The sequence below is a fragment of the Eulemur rufifrons genome, chromosome 24 (genome assembly GCF_041146395.1).
Source record: "Eulemur rufifrons isolate Redbay chromosome 24, OSU_ERuf_1, whole genome shotgun sequence".
Lineage (NCBI taxonomy): Eukaryota > Metazoa > Chordata > Mammalia > Primates > Lemuridae > Eulemur > Eulemur rufifrons.
The window spans coordinates 6,634,684-6,658,056 of NC_091006.1; the positions used below are offsets into that span (position 1 = coordinate 6,634,684).

At 51.3% G+C, this 23,373-nt stretch overlaps 1 protein-coding gene across 2 annotated transcripts in view; it reads left to right on the forward strand.

Moving 5' to 3' along the window:
• Positions 1 to 6,364: 6,364 nt before the first annotated feature.
• Positions 6,365 to 23,373, forward strand: part of PAK4 (p21 (RAC1) activated kinase 4) — a 45,380-nt gene continuing 28,371 nt past the window's right edge. Inside the window, exon 1 of one of the 2 annotated variants that reach the window (XM_069457441.1) lies at positions 6,365 to 6,453. The gene's annotated coding sequence lies outside the window, so the exon portion shown is untranslated. Of the gene's footprint in view, positions 6,454 to 10,095; positions 10,226 to 23,373 lie in introns of those variants that run through there. The other variant, XM_069457442.1, reaches the window with a different exon arrangement.

Here is a 23,373-nt window from a genome sequence, read left to right on the forward strand (position 1 = left end):
AGTTTTGCTCTGTCACCTTGGCTAGAGTGCAGTGGTGTCATGATAGCTCACTGAAGCTTCAAACTCTGGGCTCCAGCGATCCTCCAGCCTCAGCCTCTGGAGTAGCTGGGACTACAGGCTTGCATCATCATGCCCAGCTAATTTTTTCTATTTCTTGGAGAGACAGGTCTCTAGGTCTTGCTCTTGCTCAGGCTGGTCTCAAACTCCTGGCCTCAAGTGATCCTCCAGCCTCAGCCTCCCAGACTGCTAGAATTACAGGCGTGAGCCACCACGCCCGGCCTTACTACATTCTAAAAACATTTTAAATATAACTCTATTGAGACATAATTTAATACAATTTGCTGCACCCTTTTAAAGTGTACAATTTGATGAGTTTTGACAGATGAAACCACCAGCACCGCAATCAAGATACAGAATATTTCTGTCACCCCAAAAAGTTCCCACCTGTCCCTTTGCAGCCTCTGTCCCCCAGCCTCAGGCAACAGCTAATCTGATCTCTGTCACAATAGATTTCCCAGAATGCTAATAGAATCATGCAATTTGTAGCCTTTTGAGACTGACTCCTCTCACCCAGCCTGATATATTTGCAATTTACCCATGTCGTGGTGCTTATCAAGAATTCATTCCTTTTTACTGCCAGTGTATTCCGTGGAATAGATGTACTGCAACGTGTTTATCCATTCACCAGCTGATGGACATTTTGGGTTGTTTCCAGTTTGGGGCGATTATGAAAACAGCTGCTATGAACATTCCTGTACAAGTCATTGTGTGAACACATTTTCATTTCTCTTGAGTAAATACCTAGGAGTGGGACCGCTGGGTCCTGTGTCTTCCACATTCTTTTTGTGGCCGCTTGGATGTGTTCCATAATGTGGGATTTTTCTTTCTAGTGCCGCTCACCGCTTTATTTTATGTTCGATTATTTCCTTGTTCATGTGCTTGTTATTTACCTCTCAAGCATTTCTTCTCTGAAAAAGAAGACAAGTGGTTGGGGGCCCAGACCCTGAAGCCAAGCTGCCAGTTTGACTTTGGAGATGGTACTTAATGTCAATGTGCCTCAGTTTGCACAGTTGTAGAATGGGGATAACAAGAGTGCATAGGATTGTTGTGGGGATTAAATGAGGTAGTGCAGTACATGTAAAGTGCCTAGCACAGCGCCTGCTATATACAACGCTCAATAAATGTGTGCAGTTGTCATTACTCAACATGCTCGGCACAGAGATGGCAGGCAGTGGGTATATTTATTGAATGAATTTGAACAGTCTTTAAAAGTATCAGTCTTTAAAAGTAACAGTTTTGAAGTCAGACTTCCTGGTTAAAATCCCAGCAGAGCTGTTTACAAGTGGTGGGACTTTGTTCCACTTCCCACCCAACTCCCATGCCTCAGTTTCCTCATCTGTTAAATGGGACTAAGGATCCCATCTTATAGATGAATGACAAGGATTAGATAAGCTCATGTAGGTAAAGTGCTTAGAGAGAGTCTGGCATAAAGAACAGTGAAAAAATTGGAAGCAACCTAAATGTCCAACAATAAAGGTTTAAGTACATTATGATACATCAATAATTAAAAAATAATAGTTATAATAAATATTATCCAAATAGTGTTCACTAATGATAAACATTTTCACATATACACCTTTGTCTATGTCTTTCTCTTTTTTTTTTTATGATTCCAATTTTATTTTATTTTTTTTTATTTCATCTTATTGTTATGGGGGATACAGAATTGCAGGTTACATACGTTGCCCATGTACCGCCTTTCCCCCCAAGTCAGAGCTCCAGGCGTGTCTGATCCCCAGATAGTGCACATTGCACCCATCATGTAGGTATATGTCCCTCCCCCCACCCCCCCTTCCCGAGTCAGCACCTTCAAGCGTGACCATTCCCCAAACGGTGCGCAATGCACTCATTGTGTAGGCACACACCCATCCCCTCCCCCACCCCCCACCTCAGTCTGATATCCGATTGGTGTCGTTCCCAGATGTGTATTTAGGTGATGATCAGGGAAACCAATTTTCTGGTGAGTACATGTGATGCTTGTTTTTCCATTCTTGGGATACTTCACTTAATATAATGGGTTCCAACTCTCTCCAGGAGAACCATAGAGATGTCGTATCTTCATTATTCCTTATAGCTGAGTAATATTCCATGGTATACATATACCACAGCTTACTAATCCAATTATGTATTGATGGGCATTTGGGTTGTTTCCACATCTTTGCTATTGTGAATTGTGCTGCTATAAACATTCGGGCACATGTGTCTTTGTTACAGAATGACCTTTTTTCCTTTGGGTATATGCCCAATAATGGGATTGCTGGATCGAATGGCAGGTCTACTTGAATCTGTTTAAGATACCTCCATAATGCTTTCCACAAGGGTTGCACTAGTTTGCAGTCCCACCAGCAGCGTATGAGTGTTCCTGTCTCTCCACATCCACGCCAACATGTGTTGTTTTGGGTTTTTTTGATAAAGGCCATTCTCACTGGGGTTAAGTGATATCTCAGTGTGGTTTTGATTTGCATTTCTCTGATGATTAGGGATGTTGAGCATTTTTTCATATGTTTGTTAGCCATTCTTATATCTTCTTTTGAGAAGTTTCTATTCATGTCATTTGCCCACTTTTTGATAGGGTTGTTTGATTTTTTCTTGCTGATTTTCCTGAGTTCTAAATAGATTCTTGTTATCAGTCCTTTATCTGATGTGTAGTATGCAAATATTTTTTCCCATTCTGTAGGTGGTCTGTTTATTCTCGTGACTGTTTCTTTGGCTGTGCAGAAGCTTTTTAATTTAATCATGTCCCATTCATTAATTTTTGTTGCTGCTGTGATTGCCTTGGGGGTCTTCTTCATAAATTCTTTACCTAGGCCAATGTCTATAAGAGGGTCTATGTCTTTCTTTTCCTTTAAGATCGAGTCCTAGATGTGGAATTGCTGTATCAAAGGGTAGACAGCAGTATTAAGTTTCTCGATGGATATCACCAAAAGTTCCTCTCGATCGCAGTCTGCAGGTGGGATATGAGAGTAGTTGTTATCTTGTATTTTCATTAGTACTGATTATAATATTTAAAGAATATTTTTCTGAGAGACCAAAAACAAAGGATCTGTTTAATATGCATCTCGTTAATTTTTTGTTTGCCAATTCCATTTTTATTGTTCATTATCTGTATAATTTTTGTGTTTTTTAATGTCCTTTTTCTATTTTTCTGTGGTATGGTCACCTTTTTCAACTTAATGACCCTGTAAATGCCCTTTACATTTGAAGGCCAGAATGCTTTGCTTGACATCCATATATTATCCACCCAAGTAAATGACTGAAGCAAAAATCTCAACCAATGGAGGTTTATGAAGCCAAGATTTTGAGAATTCACCCAGGAAAAACATGAACTGCAGACAAGCTGTGGCTGTTTTTCTGAAGGGGAAGTTAAACCTTCAGCATTTTAAAGGCATACAGACATTTTACATAAAATAAGGCAGTGAAGAAAACATCAATTACGTAGATATCCCTGGGTAGGTGGAAGAATGTCTAATTCTGTCTGGTCTCCAGTTCTGTTACCTGTAAGATAAACTTGTAATGCATTAATAGTGTGGAATCAGATAGGCTTCAGTTTTAGGTGTTAGACATAGTTACAATTGGCATGTCTTTGCTTATGGGAGATTAGCAAGGACTTTCCTTAATGATTGATCTGTGGGGCCAGGTCTTCACAGGTGCCTGAGGCTTTTACCTTCTCTTTTGCATAAGGAGATGGGGGGTGGCCCTGAGACTTCATTTTTCCTTTTACAGCAAGGTATCTTTTTCCTTTATGTACTGAAATTTATAATTCTTACGAGGCCAAATCCTTTTCACCCTTCTCTCCTGTTTCCATCCTTGAGGGTCACCTCCTCACCACTCCCCTTCCAGGAAGCCCTCTGTAGGAGGCTCTTTGGGGGCTGATTTTCCTCTCCTTAAGGGTCCCGAGGTAGCAAAGCCTGATTGCCCACCCTGAGTAAGCCCCCGGGGCAAGTCTGTCTCTGGGAGCTTTCCAGGGGTCTGACCTTTGACTGGGATCCCCAGCGAAGTTACAAGAGGGCTTCCCCAGACGTGGGTTCTAGAGCGTAAGGCCCTGACGTTTGTGCAGGGCATTGAAGAGGCAAAGACTGCACTTGGCCCTCTTCCCGCCACTACGGCCTCAATAAGGTGCTGTCGTCTCAGCTACTAGTCTTGTTTTGTTTTTTTTTTTTAAACAAAGATTCTGTAAGACATAAACATTTCAAAAGAGCACAAAAACAAGAATGTTTAATGGGGGCGAGGATACTTTAAAGGGCACGTTGCCTCCTAGCGCTGGCGGGAGTGCGAATTGGATCCCCGCAGCACAATTTGGCAATGTGTGTCCCAGGCCGTGGGGCGGCAGCAGAGGGCAGTCAGTGAGAACAGTGCCTGGGAGTCAAAGCTGGGTTTGCCCCGTTAGTGAGTGACTGTGAGTAAGAGAAGTAACTTCTCTCAGCCTCAGCTCGCCCCTCTGAGAAACAGGGATGGATAATCACAGCCCCTGTAGCTAAAATTACACGGTGTAAGTCAGGCGCGGTAGTGTGGGCCGGCTGTTGCAGCTACCTGGGACACCGAAGCAGGAGGATCCCTTGAGCCTAAGAGGTCGAGGTGAGCCTGGGAAACACACCGAGGCCCCGTTTCTTAAAAAAAATAAAAAAATAAAAAATTCACAGCTTAGCGCTATGCTTCCTCGTGCATGGAAACGCTTGAAACGTGGGAACAATCATTAGATCTTAAAGATGTATATTCCCTTTGCCCCAGCAGTTGCATCTAGTAATCTATTCAAAGGAAATGATTAGAGATGTGCACAAATATTTAGCTGCTTGGCTTTTTTGGGGGGGGGCGGGAATTACTTATAATAGCAAAATATTTATTACAGCGTAGATGTTCAACAAGAAACAGTGGTTAAACAAATTAGAGTTCATCGACAGGATGGCATCATATGCAGCCATTAAAACTAATCTTGAAGAATATGTAAGGACAAGGAAAGATGCTGGTGATATTTATAATCTTGTGTTTAAGTGACATGACCTTCTTTAGAAATGTGCGTTTCAATTCTGTTAAAAGAAAAGAAGGTAGGTAAATGTGAAGACGTAACTCATCATACAATCATTCATTCATTTTTCCGCAGACATTAATTAAATGCCTACTGTGTGTTAGACACTGTTCTGGGGCAGGTGAGAAGCACCAAACATTTAAGAGTATCTGTGAAGGGGTGGAATTACCACTCATTCAACCATCCATTCGACAAACGTTTATTGAGCATCTGCATGCCAATAATGCCAAGGCACCGGGAATGCAACAGTAAACAAAGACAAAAATCCACGCTGTCATGAGGCTGATTTCCAGCTTGGGACACAACTAACAAACAATAACTATAATTAACAAAAAATAAGAAAATGCAGGCAAAGGGTTCGGTAGCTTCTGAGAGGGATGTTTGTTGCTTTCTAGGGTGGGCAGGAATGATCTCACTGAGAAGGTGGCATTGGAGTAAAACCCTGAAGGAAGGGAGGGAGGGAGCCAAGAGGACATCTTTATGTTCCAGACAGAGGAACACTCAATGCAAAAAACTTGAGGCCAGAGAGCACGTGATATTTTTCAGGAAGAGCAAGAAGGCTGGAGCCCTGTGGCTAAGATCATAGAAGAGGATGTCTGAGTTTAGTTTATGGGTCTTTTGTTTGTTTGTTTTGTATTTTCCAATTTTTTTGACTAATTACTCTTTTTAACACTTATAAAAGAGATTAAGATCAAATAGTGTCAGGTTCCCAGGCTCAGACAGATTGTCGTTCTAAACTCATTACCTACTTCCTGTGATGCTATGCCAGCTAGTTCGCCCTCTGAGCCTTAGTTTCTTTATCTGTAAAATGGGTATCAATAATATACTACAATAGGGTTGCTCATTCAGTGAGATAATGAGAACAAAGCACTTAGCCAGGTGCCTGGCTCATAATAAGTGGTTAAGAACTGTTTCTGGCCATTGTTAACCCATTACTGTCTTCCACTCCCTAATTCCTTTTGGGGGGAAGGTGGGAACAGGCGATACAAGAAAACAGTCATTTCCCCTTTAAGAACCTGAGCGGGCCGGGAGCCAACCTTCCCGCACCTTTTCCAAATTTTCCAATCCCTGCTTGGCATTTTCCGTCCGAAGGTCTCCGATTGGACAATCTGCACCAGTCGGAGGCCGGAGCGGGAGCTACTAGGAGCCCAGCTCCGCCCCTGCGCAGGCCCTGCCCACTGCCCGATCAGCGCCGTTGCTATGGGGACTGGTGGGCGGCGAGGGGGGGAAAGCCCCGGATGTTCGTTGGGTATTCAACATGGCGGCAGTAGTGGCCGCCGTGGCGGCGGCGCAAGAGAACTGAAGGAGGCGCGAGGGCGCAGAGTTCGGGGCCGAGCAGCTAGACCGCTAGCGACTGCAGCGCCGAGCCGGTAGGACAAGCGGTCTGGCCAGAGGTTTGGGGTGGGCCGAGCGCTGGCGGTGGGAGAGCGTTTACGCGAGGAGGGGGCGGGGCAGCCTGGGTCAAAGTTCACTCATGGAGGGAAGGGTCGCGTCCTAGGGGTCGAGGGTCAACGTTAAGGGGAGGGAGGTGCAGAGGAAATCGGAGGTCAAACTAGCAAAGGGGGCGTGACAGAAGGGAGTGCATAGTTGGAAATTTGAAGTGGGGGCGCGTTCGAAGGGATAGGGCGAGTCTCAAAAAAGGGAGGGTTCAAGTTGATAATTTGAGGGGAGGCTGCGCCTACAAGGGTCAGAGGCACAACCACGGGGGTGGCGAGTTGGAGGTTTAAGGCCGCAACCAGCGGAGCAAATGGATGAGATTTAGATTGGGGGGGCGTCTTTTAGGGGATCATAGGTGGGGCATGGCTAGAGGGTACAAAGGTCAAATTCTGACAGTGGGACAGATGTTGAAGGGTCAAAAGTTAAAACCCTCGTAGGGTATACTGCAGGGAGGAGGGGCAGGGACATCCAGGAGGTGCTTCCAGGTAGTGGGAGAAGGGGGCCCCTCCCACAGATGCTGATAATATAGCAGACACTCATAAAGCAGTTACTTTGTGCTAGACCCTCTTCCCCACACTTTATGTATATTAACTTGTTTAGTCCTCACTACAGCCTTGTGGGGTCTTAACCTATTATTAAGAGGTTAAGTGATTAGCCCAAGATCACTTAATGGGTAAGCTGTGTGGCTGGAATTCCAACTCTGGAATTCAGGCCTATAGTCCTTCCGTGGCCTACTGCCTCTCAATCGTAATGTGGGTTAATGTTTAATGAGAGCTCACACTGTGCTCAGTGATGGGTGTGTGCCCAGTTTTATTTCATTCCTACCGCAATCTTGTGAAATGGGTACTAAAGATGAACCCACTTTACAGACAGAAAAAGTGAGGCTCAGAAAGCTTCTGCTAAGGGCAGAGGCAGATTCAAAGCTGAGGCTGGGTGATTCCAGAGCTCCTGCCCTAGTTGCCACATTGTCCATTGCCGGTAGTTCTGTTCCTGGAAGCAGGGGGCTGGGTAAGGCTGGGACACTCCCTGGGCAGGAACAGATTGTCGGCTTGGCCTCCTTGGAAGGGTGTGATCTGGGAGGGGAGGTTCCCATGGGCCTATGGGAGTGGGGTGTTTGTGGGTGGCCCAGAGTCTGAGTGAATCTGATGGTTTTCTGGCGGGGAAGGGTGTCCCTGGGTGGTACCCTGTGCAAAGTTGGTTGTTCTTAAAACCCCAGGCTCTTGCTGTGGTCCTCAGTCACTCCCACCTCATTTCCTACTGCTCTCCCCACCACTCCCCAGCCTGTTTGCTGTTCTTGACCTCTAGGCTTCTCCTCCCTCCAGGTTATTGACCTTCCTATTCTCTCTGCCTGGAATCCTTATCCCACCCTGCCCCCTTTCACTGGGTGTCACTCACTCGGCCAGACCAGGACCACCCTAGCTCTCACTGCCCTCAGGCTCTCTCTGTCTCACTGTCTGTTCTCTTCCCAGCCATTTGCTTTTGCTTCCTCCTTACCTTGTTAATTAGGGCAAACGTTTGGTGTCTGCCTCCCCTGCTAGAACCCCCTCTAGAATGTGGGTTCCACATGGCAGAATTGCTCCATGGAGTTCCTTTTCTCAGTCCCCACCTGAAGCCCTGCCTAGCCTGCAGAGGGTGCTCTTTTGGTGGTGGTTGACAGTTGGGCACTGTGCTGGGACTGCAGGGGACACAGAGCCCCTACCCCAGAGAGCTCTCAGGGTCCCTACCCCAGAGAGCTCTCAGGGTCCCCTGGTGGGAGCAGGCTGGAACCAGACCCCCAGCCAGTGACACATGGCTACATTTCTACAAACCATGATGTAGCCTGCGAGGACATGTTCAGGGAGCCGGGAGAGTGCCCAGACCCTGAGCTTGGGCTGAGGCCTGTGTCCCTTTCCCCTGGGAAAGTCCCCTGGGAAAGTTCTGAAGGATGAGGAGGAGGGACAGGAAAGGGTGCACCAGGCAGAAGGAGCAGTGTGTGCAGGGCCCTGGGCATGAGTGGAGGTCAGGGGGCAGGTGCAGAGTTGGGGCCTGGAGGCAATGTGTAGGCTGCGTAGGGTCAGGGCGAGACCCTGAGGTAGCTCAGCCTTGAGGGACAGTGGGAGTGGGGGAGCGCTGAGGAGCTGCCGGTGTGTGGGGGGCTCTGTGGGGCCGCAGGGGGCAGTGGTTCAGAGAGCAGGCGAGGACCAGGCATGCCTGGTTCACACCCAGCCCCATCACTCACAGGCTGTGTGCGAGTGTCTCGGTTTCCTCCTCTGCAAAATGGGCATAATGATAGTGGCTGCCTCATAGGATTGCTGTGAGGGTGCAGAGTGTAGAGCGCTCGGCCCAAGGCCTTGTGTGCAGTAGGTGCTGTGTAAGCAGTGGTTCTGCTGCTGCAGCTGCTGCTGCTACTACTACCACCGCCTGGGGAGGGCCGCTCTCCACCGGCCTCCTGGCTTTCTCTGGCAGCCATCCCACTCCCACCTGGCTCTGGCAGGGTCACAGAGCGGGCACACTGCCAGGCAACCATGTGAGGCCAACCCAGCCTCCTAACCTGCGGTGCCAGCTCACTCAGCGTCTCAGGGCTTGGCGGAGATAAGGAGGGCTAAGGCTTTGGCATTGCAGACCCATGTTCAGGACCCTGCTTTGTCACTTACCAGCCATGGGACCTTGGACAGATGATTTCTTACTTGCCAGTTTTGTTCCTCGTGATACATTGTGGACCAAGGAAAAAGAGTAGAGCTTTCAGTATAATGAAATACCCACACAGAAATACCTACCTGTCGCATCCATCCTGGGAACAGAACATGCTGTGATATGTTACAGGCCGGGGGTCTCCTCCCCACTCCCCTCCCCTCTCCTTTCCAGTGGTAGCTGCTCTGCTGGATTTGGTTGTCAGCATTCCTCCGCAGCTTGTTATATTTTTTGCTACCCTTGAATGTATTCACAAACAACAGAGCAGTAGCTATACATTGCAACCCCCTGGAGAGCTTTAACGAGATGCCTTTGCTCAGGCACGCTGTACACCATAGAAATTCTTCAGACTCGCCTGGTCTGGAGTGGCGCTGTCTTCAGTCTTTACGAAGCTCCCTGGGCGGGTCTCATGGTTAGCCTGGGCGGACCACTGCTGTTTTACAATTCATATAAATGGTTTCACTGTTAACATGTCCTACTGTGACTTGCTTTGCTCGACATTACTATATATATAATTTTTTTTTTTAAGAGACAGGATCTCGCTAGGTTGCCCAGGGTAGACCTGAACTCCTGGGCTCAAGCGATCTTCCCGCCTTAATCTCCCGGGCAGCTGGGACTACAGGTGGCTTTTTGCTCAGCGTTAGAGTTTGGATCTTTCTCCGTGGTGATGTCTGTAGGTCTAGGGCAGGTCATTTGCTTTCCCTGCTGTTACTTCTTTTTGTGATTGTGTGTCACACAGAAGTTATCTGTTTACCTTTTGGTGGCCATTTAGGTGATTTCCTGTTGGGGCTGTAACAGTGCTATGATGAACATTCTGGAATGTCTTTCCTTGTATACTATGGCCGGAGTCTGTCTTGGGCATATGCCTCGCAGTGGAAATGCTGCACTTTCCACCTTTGCTAGCCGTTGCCAAGTCGCTCTCCTAAGCGGTTGTACGAGTGCATCCCAGCCGCGCTCCAGAGCTCCCTTCGTTCCACATCCTGCTTTGGGCGAGTTCCTGGCCCTCGCTGCAACAAGTTACTCAGCCGTGAGACGGTAGGTTTATGGACCCCTGCACCCCACCAGGCTCGTTGGAAACAGCTGGGGAGATGGTTCATGTGACTGGCTTAGCCAGGACCTGATACCCACTGGCCCCTCACACTCAGAGGAGGAGGCAGGATGGGGAGGCCTTTGACCTTTACCCTCTAGGGCATCCAGGACAGTGATGGCGGCTTTGACCCAACTCTCCCTGGGAGGCAGCTCGCAGGGTTGACAGTTGGGAAAGGGAACTGTATTAACTTGAACCTCCCTTGGGAGGAGGCAAGGGGGAAGGACGTGAAGGTTGGAAAGGGCTGGACAAACCCTGGGTACACTGTTTTGGTGTGTCGAATTATTGGTCCAGTGGTGACCAACACAGCCCAGCACTGCCCTCCTGCCCTGGCCAGAGAGGTTAGGGCTAAGAAGGAGGAAGCACAGGCAGAGGGGTTGGGGTGGTGGTGGGGCACAGGGACTGTGGGGCTCCAGAGGAGGCATCTGACCCAGCCTGGGCGGTCCATGGTGACATCTGATTAATGAGAAAGAGTGAGCCAGGCCTAGAAAGGATGTAGAAAGGACATAGCAGGTAGTGGGTACAGAAAGTGCAAAGGCCCTGAGGTCCAGATGAGCTTGGGGTGTTCAAGGACCATCACACAGGCCAGTGTGGCCGAGTGGGGGAGGGTGTCCCGGAGGGGGAGGATGTGGCAGACAAAGCAGAGCTGACAGGCCGAGGTAAGGCGTGCGGATTTCGTTCTGTGTGTGATGGGAAGTCATTGGAGGGCTTTGGCAACATCTGGTTTCCCTGTTATGAGATTGCTCAGGCTGCTGTGTGGGGAGCAGGTCGTGGTGGGGGAAGGGACAGGGAGCCTATGGGGAAGCTACTGTGATAGTCCAAGCAGGAGAAGAGGGTGGATAGGATGAAGGTGACAGTGATGGAGGAGGGTCCCGAGTGCCAGCCGAGATCGTCAGTGCTTTACCCATGTTAACTCATTCGATCTTCACAACAGCCTATGAAGTGGGTACTATTATCATCCCCACTTTCGAAATGAGAAAACTAAGGTCACACAGCAGGCAAGAGGCAGAAGTAGTGTTTGAACCCCGGTCCTCAGGGCTCCAGAGTCACTGCTTGCTGGGGCTGCCTGCCATTGGTTTGGAACTGGCCTTGAAGGATGGGGCTGATTCCTGTCCAGTTGGCTCTTCCCCAAGCTCCTTTTTAGACAGAAGCTCCTTGGGGACCTGTTCCACCTGGGTAGTTTCTGGGCACTGGGTCCCCTCGGGGCCCCCCTGTACCTCCTTTCCTTTCTTGTCCACTGCCCCACCCCTCCTTGTGCTGCTGGCTCATGGTGAGCCAGACTTCCTGGCCAGACGTTAGGGGTGTCCCCCGCAGCTGTTTCTCCCATCACCCGAGCTGGGCCGCCACAGATGCTGCCAGCAGGAAGCAGTCTCCTTCCAAGTCACGGCCAGGGAAATGGGACCCTTCCCGCCCCGGCCACCCATCTGGGGCCAGGGCTTATTGTCTGCCAGACGCCTTGGCCCACAGGAAAGTTATGGGGGCCAAGGAGAGTGAGAAGGGGAACTCTCCCAGGTCCCAGGGGAGCCAGCTATGGCGGATGTGACAGAAGCCATTGCTCACTGCAGCCTGTCTCCTGGGGCCCTCAGGTCCTGCCCTGACCTTCCCCTGTGTGCGAGGCCATCTGCTGCTGTCCTAAGGGACAGTGGGAACTTCCCTGCTGTGCAGTCCAACACATCCCTCAGCTTGCCCCCCTAGCTGGGAGCTCCCTGGGCCTCCCGTTTGTCACTTACTAAATGGGGATGTTAGTGGCTACTTCTTGGGGCTGTGGAAGGATTTGAAGAGATCATGTGCGTGTGTAAAATGCTAGCCCGGTGCCGGGCGCACAGTAAGCTCTTGGTGAGCATTGACTTAACAGTTCTATGGGAACTATAGTTCCATCTCCTCGCACCCTGCCCTCCTCTGGGCTCCCAGCCATGTCGATCCCACGGTAGCCCCCAGCTCCTGGCGTCCAGGCTTGGTGAGCCAAGCACCGGCACGTGTGACTTATTGTCGGGTGGCTCTGCACAGAGACCCTGAGAAGGAGGTGTTATTAACCTCATTTCTCTTTTCCTGCATTTTAATTTTCAGAAGGCACATTTTTGCTCCATGTGCACGTATTACCTATTCCTCTAAATAATAATTGAAAAACTGCACACAGCACCAGAAGGTATACAGAGACGAGCAAATCTCTTCCCTGCCCGCTGCCAGAGGCAGCCACTGTTCCACTTTCCTTTCTTTCCTGCACTGTTTGTTTCCTGCAAGTGTTCTCCACTTCTTTTAGTTTTTACTCAAATGGAGCGGACTTCCCATGTGTGCCGTATGTCCTGCCCTTTGCGGTTTCCCTCCGAAGTTCTGTATCAGGACAGAGAGTGCTTCTCGATTGTCCCCTGGCAGGTGTGTGCCCCGACAGTTCCCTGGGTGCCAGTGGCCGGTCAGGTGGCTCCACTCTTCCCCTGCTGTGAACAGGGCTGCATCTGCATGCGAGCTGCGTGTGTCTGAGCTCGTGGTCTCCTGGTCTGAGATGGGTGCCCCGTTGGCCCTGCCAGTAGTGTTCCCTCCTGCCAGGGAGGCCGTGCCCGTTCACACTCCCACCCCAGTGTCTAATGGCACCAGCGTTTCCTCGCACGCTCACCAGTGTGGACGGGGCATTACGTGATGCTTTGACCTTTGCCAATGAGACAGATGACAAATGGCCCTCCTTGTGGTTCTGATTTTAATATGAGTAAAGTGGAGCATCTGTGTGTTGTCGAAAGCCATCTGGGCTTTCTTCTCTGGGAGCTGTCTATTCCTGATTTTATTTTCCCTGAGAAGGGGAAACTGAGGCACAGGCCAGCAGCCCCACAACCAGTAAATGACAGATCTGGGGCTCCAACCCAGGCCTTCTTGGCTCCATTCTGGAGTTCCTAACCTGTCTGACACAGTGGAGGTCAAGGTCATGGACTTTGGAGCCAGCTTTGCCACTTACTAGCTGTGTGACCCCAGACAAATCACTTCACCTCTCTGTGCCTTGATGTCCTCATCTATGAAAAGCGGATGACAGTTATACCTCCTCATAGGGTTGTTTTGAGGATAGAAATGCATGTTCAGCAGGTAAGATGCATAGTGAGTGTTCAGAGACTGTCAGCTGCTAGTGTTAGCGCGCAGAGTACTATTCTGTATTGTTAATACTACCGGGCCCTGTTCTCTCTGCTTTCTGTGAGCCAAGACACAGGTGCTGTTACTGTCTCCCTTTTACAGGGAAGAACATGGAGAAGCGGGAGGTGAGCAGGGCTGGGGCTTGCTGAGCCCCCTGCCTCCCACCCCCAGACTAAGCGCCAGGATTAGAAGGCTCTGCCTCCTCCTTCTCCCACCCCGTTCTATCGTGTCTCCATGCTGTGCAGGCTGCAGTGGAGCTTTTGAGGGGACACCTTGAGAGGTGGTTGCCCTGGGCAAAGTCCTCACGTAGAGAGCCTCCCTCCCGGCCCTCCCTGCTCCCACCCCGGCCAGCCCTGGAAACTCCTGATAAAGCTGCATTGTGCAGCGGGTTTCGAGTTTGCTCCCCCGGCTCCCCCAGCTCAGTTTCACCACTCCCACACCTCGCCACTCCCACCCTTCGGAAAGCACCCACAGAAAGCGCTTGCCATCCTGGGCCGCCTTCCCTGCCTCCTCCTCCCCCTCCCACCCCCACAGGCAGCGGTCAGCCCTGGGCGCAGGGAGAAAGTAGGACACTGCAGGCTGCTGGCCTCTCCTCAGACTCAGCCCCCAGGTGAAGACCCCGCAGGCAGTCCTTGTCCCTGTCTCCTGAGGAACCCTCCTTCCCTGCTGCCCACAGGGACCTCCCTAGCCCTGTTGTCCCTTCCCCCAAATCTTCCACTGCAGCCTGGCCCCAGATTATTTGCCTCTGAAATGCTGTATATACACATAGCACTTATAATTCCTCTACTCTTTCAAAACCTTTAATAACTGTCAAGTATAATGTGTCTACAAAAAAAGTGCACAAAATGTACATGTCAGTTTAGCAAAGAATTATAAGGTGAATAAACACTTCACCACCAGGTGGGTGAAAACAGAGAAGGCAGCATCCCCAAAGCCTCCCCATCTCCCCTCGACCACGGCCTCAGTAGTGACCACTCTCCTGACCCTGGTGGTCATCACGTCCTTGCTTTTCCTGATAGCTTTTACCATCAACGGTGTATCCCTGAATTCCAGAATGTCGTCTCGCCTGCTTTTGAACTTGACATAAATGCAGTCTTCCAGTGTGTCCCTGTCTGAGTCTATGTCTTTCATCTTTAGGTCTGTGAGATCCATCCTCGTGGCCGCGTGTGTCTGTGGTTCATCCCTCTCGTTGCCGTGCCGTGTTCTGTCTCTCCGTCTCCTGCCGTGCTGGTGCCTGTGTCCTCTTTGCAGGCGTCTGCTGGGGCGTGTGCGTGCGTTTCTGCAGGGGACGTACCCACGAGTGCCTTGCTCAGGGCAGAGGGTGGGGCAGTTTCAGTGTTAGTGGACATCCCGAGGTGGTCGTGCCTGTGTACACTCCCAGTAGTGGTGGGTAAGAATTTTTTTGCTTGACATCCTCACCAACACTTGATACTATCAGACTTTTTAGTAGATCTTGGAACGTTTTTATTCTTTTCTCCTGCGAAAGTGTTAATAACACTGCTGGTTGCATTGGGAGGGGTCCTCCCTGTTGTTTTCTCCTCCCTGTGTTCCTGCCTGTCCCAGCTCTCACCCATTCTACAAATAAGAGTCAAGTGTTGGGGACCAGGGGGAACGCAGGTAACAGGTGGCCCTCGCTGAGCTGTCTGGCAGGGGACACAGAGACAGGTAAGATAAACCAAACTGGTGGCTCTCACGCCCCCATCTTCCCACAGTGACCCTGTCTCAGTAACGGGCACCCATGTCCACCCTCTTGATTAGGACACCAAGGCTGGCATCATCCTGACTCCTCTCTTCCTCTTCTCCACCCCCCAGATGTCAGGAAAGCCTGTCACTGTACCTTCAGAATGTGACCTGGTGCCTCACACCCTCCCCTCCCCCCTGGACCATTGCTGCAGACTCGTGGCTCCCGCCTCCTCCACTGTCCCCACACAGCCAGAGGGGGCTGTGAACACCTGGTCACATCCCGTCCCTGCCCTGTTAGGGACCCTCCGCTAACTCCACCTGTCCCAGGGGAGAAGCCCATGAGGCCTGAGACCCGGGCCCAGCTTTGCAGCCTGCCCACTTCACTCCTGTCCTGCCGCACCATTCCTGAATATTCTAGGCTACGGCCCGCGCCAGGGCCTTTGTTCTTGCTGCCCTCTCTGCTGGCAGCACTCTCCGTCCCTGCATTCGGGCGCGTCCCCACCCGACCGCTGGGTCTGCAGGGGCAGTCCCTGTCGTTCTCTCTGGCCACCTTCCCCTACGTGGTTTTCTTTGTGGCACTCATTATGGTTACTTGCATCACACTATGATTTTTATTGTGTCCCTCCCATAACTTGGCTTCCCGCGGGTGGGGAATGACAGGGCCTTACTGTCCCTTGCCGTGTTCTCAGGGCTTGGCAGGTAGTGGTCTCTGAATAAACACTGGTTGACTGACCAAGTGAGCTGTCGTAAGAGGAGCTGCCAAAGTGTCTAGTGGGGGATCCGCCCTGGGTGGGGAGCGCAGGGCAGGCTTTCCTGAGGAGGAAATGCCACTTGAAGTATGACCTGGCCTCAGCTGAGGGAGGAGCAAGGCCGAGGCTGAGCAGCTGCCTGTGCAGAGGTCCTGGGGCGGGAGACTGCGAGGGGCCTCTGAGGAAGGGTCAGTTCTGGAGTTGGTCTGGATTCGAATGGTGACAGCCACTCAGGCCTCTCCTGGCCTCAGCGTTGTCTTCTCTAGAATGAAGCTCCTTCGGGTGATCTAGGGCCTCTCTGAAGTTCTGCTGCTGACATGCTTATCCTGGTGCCGGGCTCAGAAATGTAAATGTGATTGTTTATTTTTTCTACAAATACTCTGGAGTGCTGGCCTGCTGTGACTTCCAGGGACACAGTGGTAGATAAACAGACCCAGTTGCTACCCATTTGGAGCCTGCTTGGTGGCCTCTTGGCTCTCTGGGGTGCCCCAGCTTGGAGGCAGGAGAGGGCCTGACATGACCCTGGGCCTGGAGTGTCCTTATTCTGGACACAGGAAGCTCTTTAGGCTGATTAATAGGGAAAAGTAATTGAGGGTTTGCGTGCGCTGGCGCTGGGCCCTGTGCGGTGCTCCCACGCTGCTGCCCACCCTCCCAGGGTCCCAGGAGGTGGTGGGCAACACCCATTTGACCCATTTCACAGATGTGGAGGGTGAGGGTGGCGCCACAGGTAGGTAAATGCTCGGCCCATCTTGCAAGCTAATGCCGAGTGGGTCTGGTGGTCTCTCCCCTGTGGTGCTGGTTTGCATTTCCCTGGTGGCCAGTCCCATGGAGCAATTTCCCATTTGTTATTCCGGCTCCTGTGAGGGGCCATTCATGGCGCTCGTCTGTTTTTCCACTGGGCTGTCTGCCATTTTAGTTTTCATTCGAGTTAAATCCTAGATTCTGGACGAGAGCCTTTGCTTCCAAGGTGTTACGCTGAACCTTCTCCCAGTTGGTGGCTTGTCTTTTCACTGTTTTTATTTTGTATTTGATGAACAGAAGTGCTTAATTTTAATGTAGTCAAGTTTGCCACTCATTTCCTTTGTAGGTTTATAGTTCTGCTTTTCCCATTTTGTCTGTATTGTTTTCATGTGTGGTGGGCATCCAGTTCCATGTTGTCCATGTGATTCCCCAACCATCCAGGCGCTATTTATTGAAAACAGACTGACTTTCCCCACTGCTGCCTTTATCATAAATCATGTCTCAGCATAATTGTCTGTTTCCAGGTGCTCTCTTCTTTTCTCTTCTGTGTGTTCCCGCGGTAGAACCACACTGTCCTAATTTCTTTAGTTTGTAAGTCTTGAGTGCAGCGAGAGCAAGCCCTCCCACTTGTTTTTCAAGAGTATCTTGGCCATTCTTGACTTTTTACAATGTTTTAAAAATATTAGACAAGCATCTTGTCAGTGTATTGTCCACCACACACACACCTAAATGCACACATGCACACACACATGCGCACATGCGGCAACGAGTCTCCCAATCCATGAACGTGGTATGTCTCTCCGTTTATTTATATCATACTTTTTCAGCAGAGGCCTTGCCCACCTCTTGTTGATTATTCCAGTACTTTGTAATGCAGCAGAGGGTTTGGTCTGTGCCCTTCTCTCCCACAAGGCATTTTGCTCCCTGGGTTTGGCCTTGCTGGGTGAAGACCTCACAGCTGTGGCAGGAGCCCACTTCCTCCATTCCTTGCTTCTTCCTGGCACCATCCCTGGGCCCTGGTAGAGGGTGGGCAGGGCGCCCAGAGAGGAGGCTGTAATTTTCCTGAATGATTTCAGGGGCTAATTAAAGGTTTTCCTTGACTAATCAGCTTACAGTTTAATTATCAGGGAGCAGGCTCAGGGATGCGGGAAGCAGCTCTGCTGGGGTCTCCCCTCATCGTGGCAGGAAAGAGCCAGGGCCCCGCCCTACCCTGTGGGGGTGGCAGGATTTGGGGATACCCCAGCACCCTCCAGCAGGTCAGTGGGGTTCTCCATTGCTGTGAGAGACAGAGGTGGGGGGCAGTAGGTGCGGTTGAAGTTAGAGCAGGTCCCTCCCCTGCCTCAAATCCTCCCGTGGCCCGAATTTCCCAGGGAGGGGTCAGGACCCAGCCCCTCCAGCGCTTGGGCAAGGCCCTGCCCCCTGGTCGCCTGCTGGCCTCTGTGCTCTCTCTTCATTTGTTCTGTGGGTCTAGGCTCGAAGGTCGGCACCCCTGGGAAGCCTTCTCTGGCGTCCCTCCTGCTGGCTCTCATCACAGTTGTTCATCCACTCACTCGTCCTGCCCACACTGATACGTGCTCTGAGGGGGTTCTCAGTGTTCAGGGGACCCAAGAGGACAAGGGGTTCAGGACTGGAGCTCCGAGGAGAGGGCTGGGAGTGGGTGTTCCGGCAGCCAGGCCCCAGTGATGGCTGAGGCCTTCCCAGGGCAGGCGGCTGGCCGGACCCAGGATGGGCTCCTGGGAGTTTGTGCAGGGGGAGGGGACCTGGAGATGGCCGTGCCAGGCCTGGCCTCATTCCTTGCATTCCTCAGCAGGCCCCAGACTCCTGGTGGCCCTAGGTGGGGGAGGGTGAGCCAGCAAGAGAAGGGCCTTCTGGGTACTGCTCCTGTCACTCTGTGGGCCTTATCGTCCTGTCTCTGTCTCACTTTACACCCTCCCGTCCCCAGGTCTCAGGCCTGGATCTGTGAGTCCGGCCCCCCCTCCATCCTCAGCCCTGGCTGGACATTAGATTCACCTGGGGTGGGATGGGAAGTGGCTGGGGGCGGCAAACCCAGACCATTTGAGTCAGAATCTCTGGCTGTGGGGCCTGGGCATTGGGGTTTTTAAAAGCTCCCCTGGTGACTCTACTGTGATTTGAGCTGGGATGAGAACCACCGCCCTGCAGGAATGATGGCAAACGCGAATTAGCTTTGGGAATGTTCTGAGTTCTTTCTGAGGCTCCTGACGTGGAGTGATGAAGCCACGACATGCCGTAGGAAGAGGTGACTCCTATGTTACGGACAAGGCAGCTGAGGCCCAGAGAAGCCTTGCGTGCCTGGCGGTGTGGCCTCTGTCACCGTCTTATCTTCCCCTCCCTGGGCCGTCTGGATGTCTGTCTGGGCCGATTCTCCGTCTACCCCTGGCTCTCCATTTCTTCTCTCATCTCTCTCTCCATTTCCTCTCTCGTCTTCCTGTTTCTGTCTCTTGTCTCCCTCTCCTCCTCCCTCCACATTTCTGCCGCCACCCCCCCCCCACCTGGCAGAAGCTTCTAGGCTTCTCTGTTTTGAGGCAGGATCCAGCTGAAGCCACAGAGAGGAGATGATTTCTGCAGGCCCAGGACATCCTTCTGATGGGAAGGATGCTGATGTCACCGTGCTGGCCTCCTTCGCTGCTCCTGACACCTGGGGTCTGGGGGCGGGGGGTGCACAGCATCCGATGGACAGTTGCGGGGTGCCAGGGCCAGCTCTGCAACCCTGTGGAAAGGACTGGACTGTCCAGGAGGGCAGACTCTGACACACCCTGTGACACCAGACCCCTCCACGGGCCCAAAAATCTGGTGTTATCCGTTGCTAGTTAACATTTCGGGCTCCCGTTGGGTAGGGCTGCCTGCTGGCCAGTAGTTTAATTCCAGCAAAGGTTTGTGCTAAGATGTGAATAAAGAGGCTTTATTGTGTGATGGGAACGAGGGGAATGATAGCCAGTGCTCCCCTGCGTCTCCACTCGCTGAGTGCTCCCCTGGCCTCTTCTCCCCTCGCCCCTCTGCAGGGAAGGGCTCAGGAGCCCGGCTCCCCTCCCGCCTCTCCTAGCTCCAGCACAGCTTCCGCTGTGACCTCCGGCCCTTGCCGAGAGCCTCAGAAGTCTCTGGGTTCCCACATCTGGAGCAGGAGGATAATGATTCTAGCTGCCTCCCAGGGTTGTTGGGAGGATTAAGTGAGTCAGCGTGTGTGACGTTCAGAAGAGGCTGCTATCATGTCATTGCGGTCACTGTTCTGTCATTACCGTCACAGTTATTAGAGAAGCAGGGTGTGCGCTTGGGTTTAGTAGTTAGGGTTCACAGAGGGAGTGAGCCGCGACGCTCTGCTGCTGTGATTAGGCCGCATTTCCTATTGTAAAATGTGGGACACTTCTGTGTTACGGAAATGTTCACACATACTCAAAAGGATGGTCTCTTGCCCTCCGCATGTCCCTGTCACCAGCCCCAGCAGGTCCCAGATGTGACCACGCTTTGTCATTTATACCCCCTTACCGCACCTCCCTGATTATTTCAGGACAAATCCCAAACATATAGCCATAAAAATTTCAGATTTTTTATAAAGAGACATTCGTTAATATCCTCACGTTTCCTCAGTTGTCTCAATCCCTTTTTCAGTTTGATTTGGGTCCAGACAAGGTCTCCACTTTGCGTTTGGTCACTGGGCCTCTCACGTCTTCTTCCGCCTGCAGGATCTCCCCGTCAGCTCTTTTGCGCTCGCCGCTGTAGTCGTTTATCTATGGAAGACCCGGGCCGTTTGTCCCAGAGGGTTTCCCAGGCTGGAGCCGGCTCATGCGTCCTTGTGGTGTCGTCGCGTGGTTCCTCTGTTCTCTGTGCTTCCTGTAAGTGGGGACTGAGGTCTAGAGTCAGGTTCAGTCTGTTCTGGCAGAAACACTGTCAGAGGTGGTGCCATGTGTGAGCGTTAGGGTGATTTAATGTTCGTGTGACTGTCACGTTATAAAATGAATTCAGTAAAAAAAAGTGAGAGGATTGAAAGAAAACTCTTAGGTCACTCCTAGTAAGGCTGGTACCCAGGTCCAGCAACAGTAGGGCAGGAGGGACCCGAGGGGCTGAGGCTCAGAGCTCCCCTGGAGCCTGGGCACAGCGGGCTGTGTTGTCAGCTCCAGCTTCAGGCAAGCTGAGGCCTGAGTGACCTCGGGCTGACCCTTCCCCTCTCTGAGCCTCGCTCTCCTCCTCTGCAAAATAGGGTGTTAACAGCACCCTCCTCGCTTTTTGGCACCAGCGTGGTACCTGCACATAGTGTTTTGTAGTGGCCTTACTGCTGTCCTGTGTCTCTAGCACAGGGCGCCGATGAGCCAGCCAGGGACTGTCCCTGCCACGGGGACACTTTACATGATCTTGAATAATAATAAGTCCCTCCACTTTGTGTGACCAGCCGTGGTGTTCCAGGGCAGGAAGGCTTCCTGGGGAATGTGACTGGGGCAGGACACGAGAGTGCCGGTGTGTGGCGAGACCTGGGTGTTGTGGCCTGAGTCTGCGGGCCCAAGGGCTGGCTGCTTTCAGGACTTTGTCTTCCTTGCAGGAAACAGGCCAAGAGCTACGAGGGAGGAAGACTGCTGCTGTGGTTGTGGTGGCAGTTCCAGCCCTGGGGAGCGTGTGTGTGTGTGTGTGTGTGTGTGTGTCTCTACATACTCATAGCAAAGCAGAGACAGAGCAAAGAGATGGGGAGAGAGAGAGGGAGGTTGTTTGCAGGCACATGCAAACATGGAGAAAGCTTTTAGTTGTCGAGATCGATCTCCCTGGTTTTTCCTGCACAGTGGTGTAAAATCTGACATGTATACAGGAGAGTGCACAGAACCTCCATGTTTAGTTTAATGAATAATTATAATGCAAACACCCATGCAGCGACCACCCAGATCAAGAAGACAAGCTCTGCAGCTCCCCCCTCACCCCCCGCCCTGTCCGCTTTCCCCAGTACTATCAAATACCTCCTTCCTTCCTTTTTATTCTTGTTTCTTTTTTGGTAAATGATGAAAGATGTCAGACACCACCAAGAGAATAGAGAGTCATCTGCTGGACTCCCTTGGGCCCACTGCCTAGCTAAAAGACAAAACACTCTTGTCACAGTTGCAGCCCCCAGGTACCCTCCCCCAGGTCCCAGGCCTTTGGGTCCCCATGTTGTTCTGCAGGCTTTAAACTGCACACAAATAGTATGACACTGCCAGCTCTTGGCTGCAGCTTGCTCTTGGTATTTTGCTCTTGAGATTTCCCTGGGTGGAAAAATGAAGGCCTGTGCCAAGAAGAATGGTCCCCAACAGGGGTCAGACGTGCCCCCTCCCATAGCCAAATGAACGCAGCCTGGCTCTGAGGGATCCTCAGGAGGGTGCCCTGGGCTCCTCTCACCCAGGCCTGCAGCCCCCTAGTCCATCCGGGTTTGGAGCAACAGCCTCAGTGGAAGTGGATGTTTCCTGTCCTCGGAGAGCGCTGCCGGCTTCCCAAATCTCCGAGTGGGATTCCGTTACAGGCCCTTGATGTGTAAGGGGCCTTCGCTGAGTGCCTGTAGGGTACAAAGGAGGCCCTGGTGCCCCTGGGGTCTTTGTGTGCCACGGAGGGGCCTTCCCTGCAGGAGGGAACAGATCAGGGGCTGCGGGCAGGAGGGTCTCTTCTCTTCCTCCCTCCCCCGTCCCTGTTAGCTAGTCTCAGGCAGCCTGTCATGGGGAGGCCTTCTGGGTTGGAGGTCACTACTGAAGCCTGCAGATCCAGCTGGTGGCCTAGGTTAGGCATGTGGCAACCTCTGTCCCACCTCTGTTAGCCTCAGTTTCCCCATTTATAAAATGGGGTTGTGTAAGGGTTATTTTATCCATGTAAAGCATTCATGTGACCTGGCACACAGAAAGCTCCTAATGAGGGTTAGCTGTCAGTGTCATTGTCGTTACTGCCATTCTCTTTCATTTTGTAGATATTCACTGTTTACCTCCTCTGAGTCTAGCCCTTCAGCACCACCCTGCCAGGCTGGTGGTGGTGACCTGTCAGGCTGAGACTCTGCCTTCACAGAACATGTGGCCCAGAGAGGGAGACAGACGTGGCCCCAGGCAGGGACAGCCCAGAGTGACCTTGGGGTAAGGACAGGTCAGAGTGTGATGGCTGTGATGGGAGAAGCCTGGGCTCCAGCCCAGGAAATGAGGGAAGGCTTCCTGGAGGAGGAGACATCTGAGCTGAGGCCTGAAAGAGTAGCAGGGTTAGTTTGTAGGATGGTGCTCCAGGGAGACCAAACAGCGTGTTCAAATGTTCATAGGCTAAAAGATGGGAAATGGCCTGGCATTTTTAATAAATTAATAATATTTTTAAGTAAACATTTTATTTTGAGATCATCGTGGAGTCACGTGCAGTTGTAAGAAATACAGAGAGATCTGGTACACCCGGTTCCCCCAATGATAATCTCTCGCGAAACTGTGTACAAGATCACAACCAGGGTATTGACATTGATACGGTCAAGGTACAGAACATTCCATCACAAAGATCCTTCTTAATGCCCTTTTAGAGCCACACGCCTTTCCTGTCCATCCCAAACCTCTGGCAACCAGTCATCTACCTGTTCCCCATTTTTTAAATTCTGTTATTTCAAGAATGTTATGTAAGCGGAATTGTCCAGTATGTAACCTTTTTGCATTGACTTTATTCACTCAGCGTAATTCTCTGGAGATTCATCCACGTAGTTGTGTGTTAATAGTTATTGCTGAGTAGTATTCCATGGTATGGGTGCACCACAGTTCATTTAACCATTTTCCTATTGAAGAACATCTGGGTTTTTTCTAGTTTGGGGGTTTTACAAACAAAGCTGC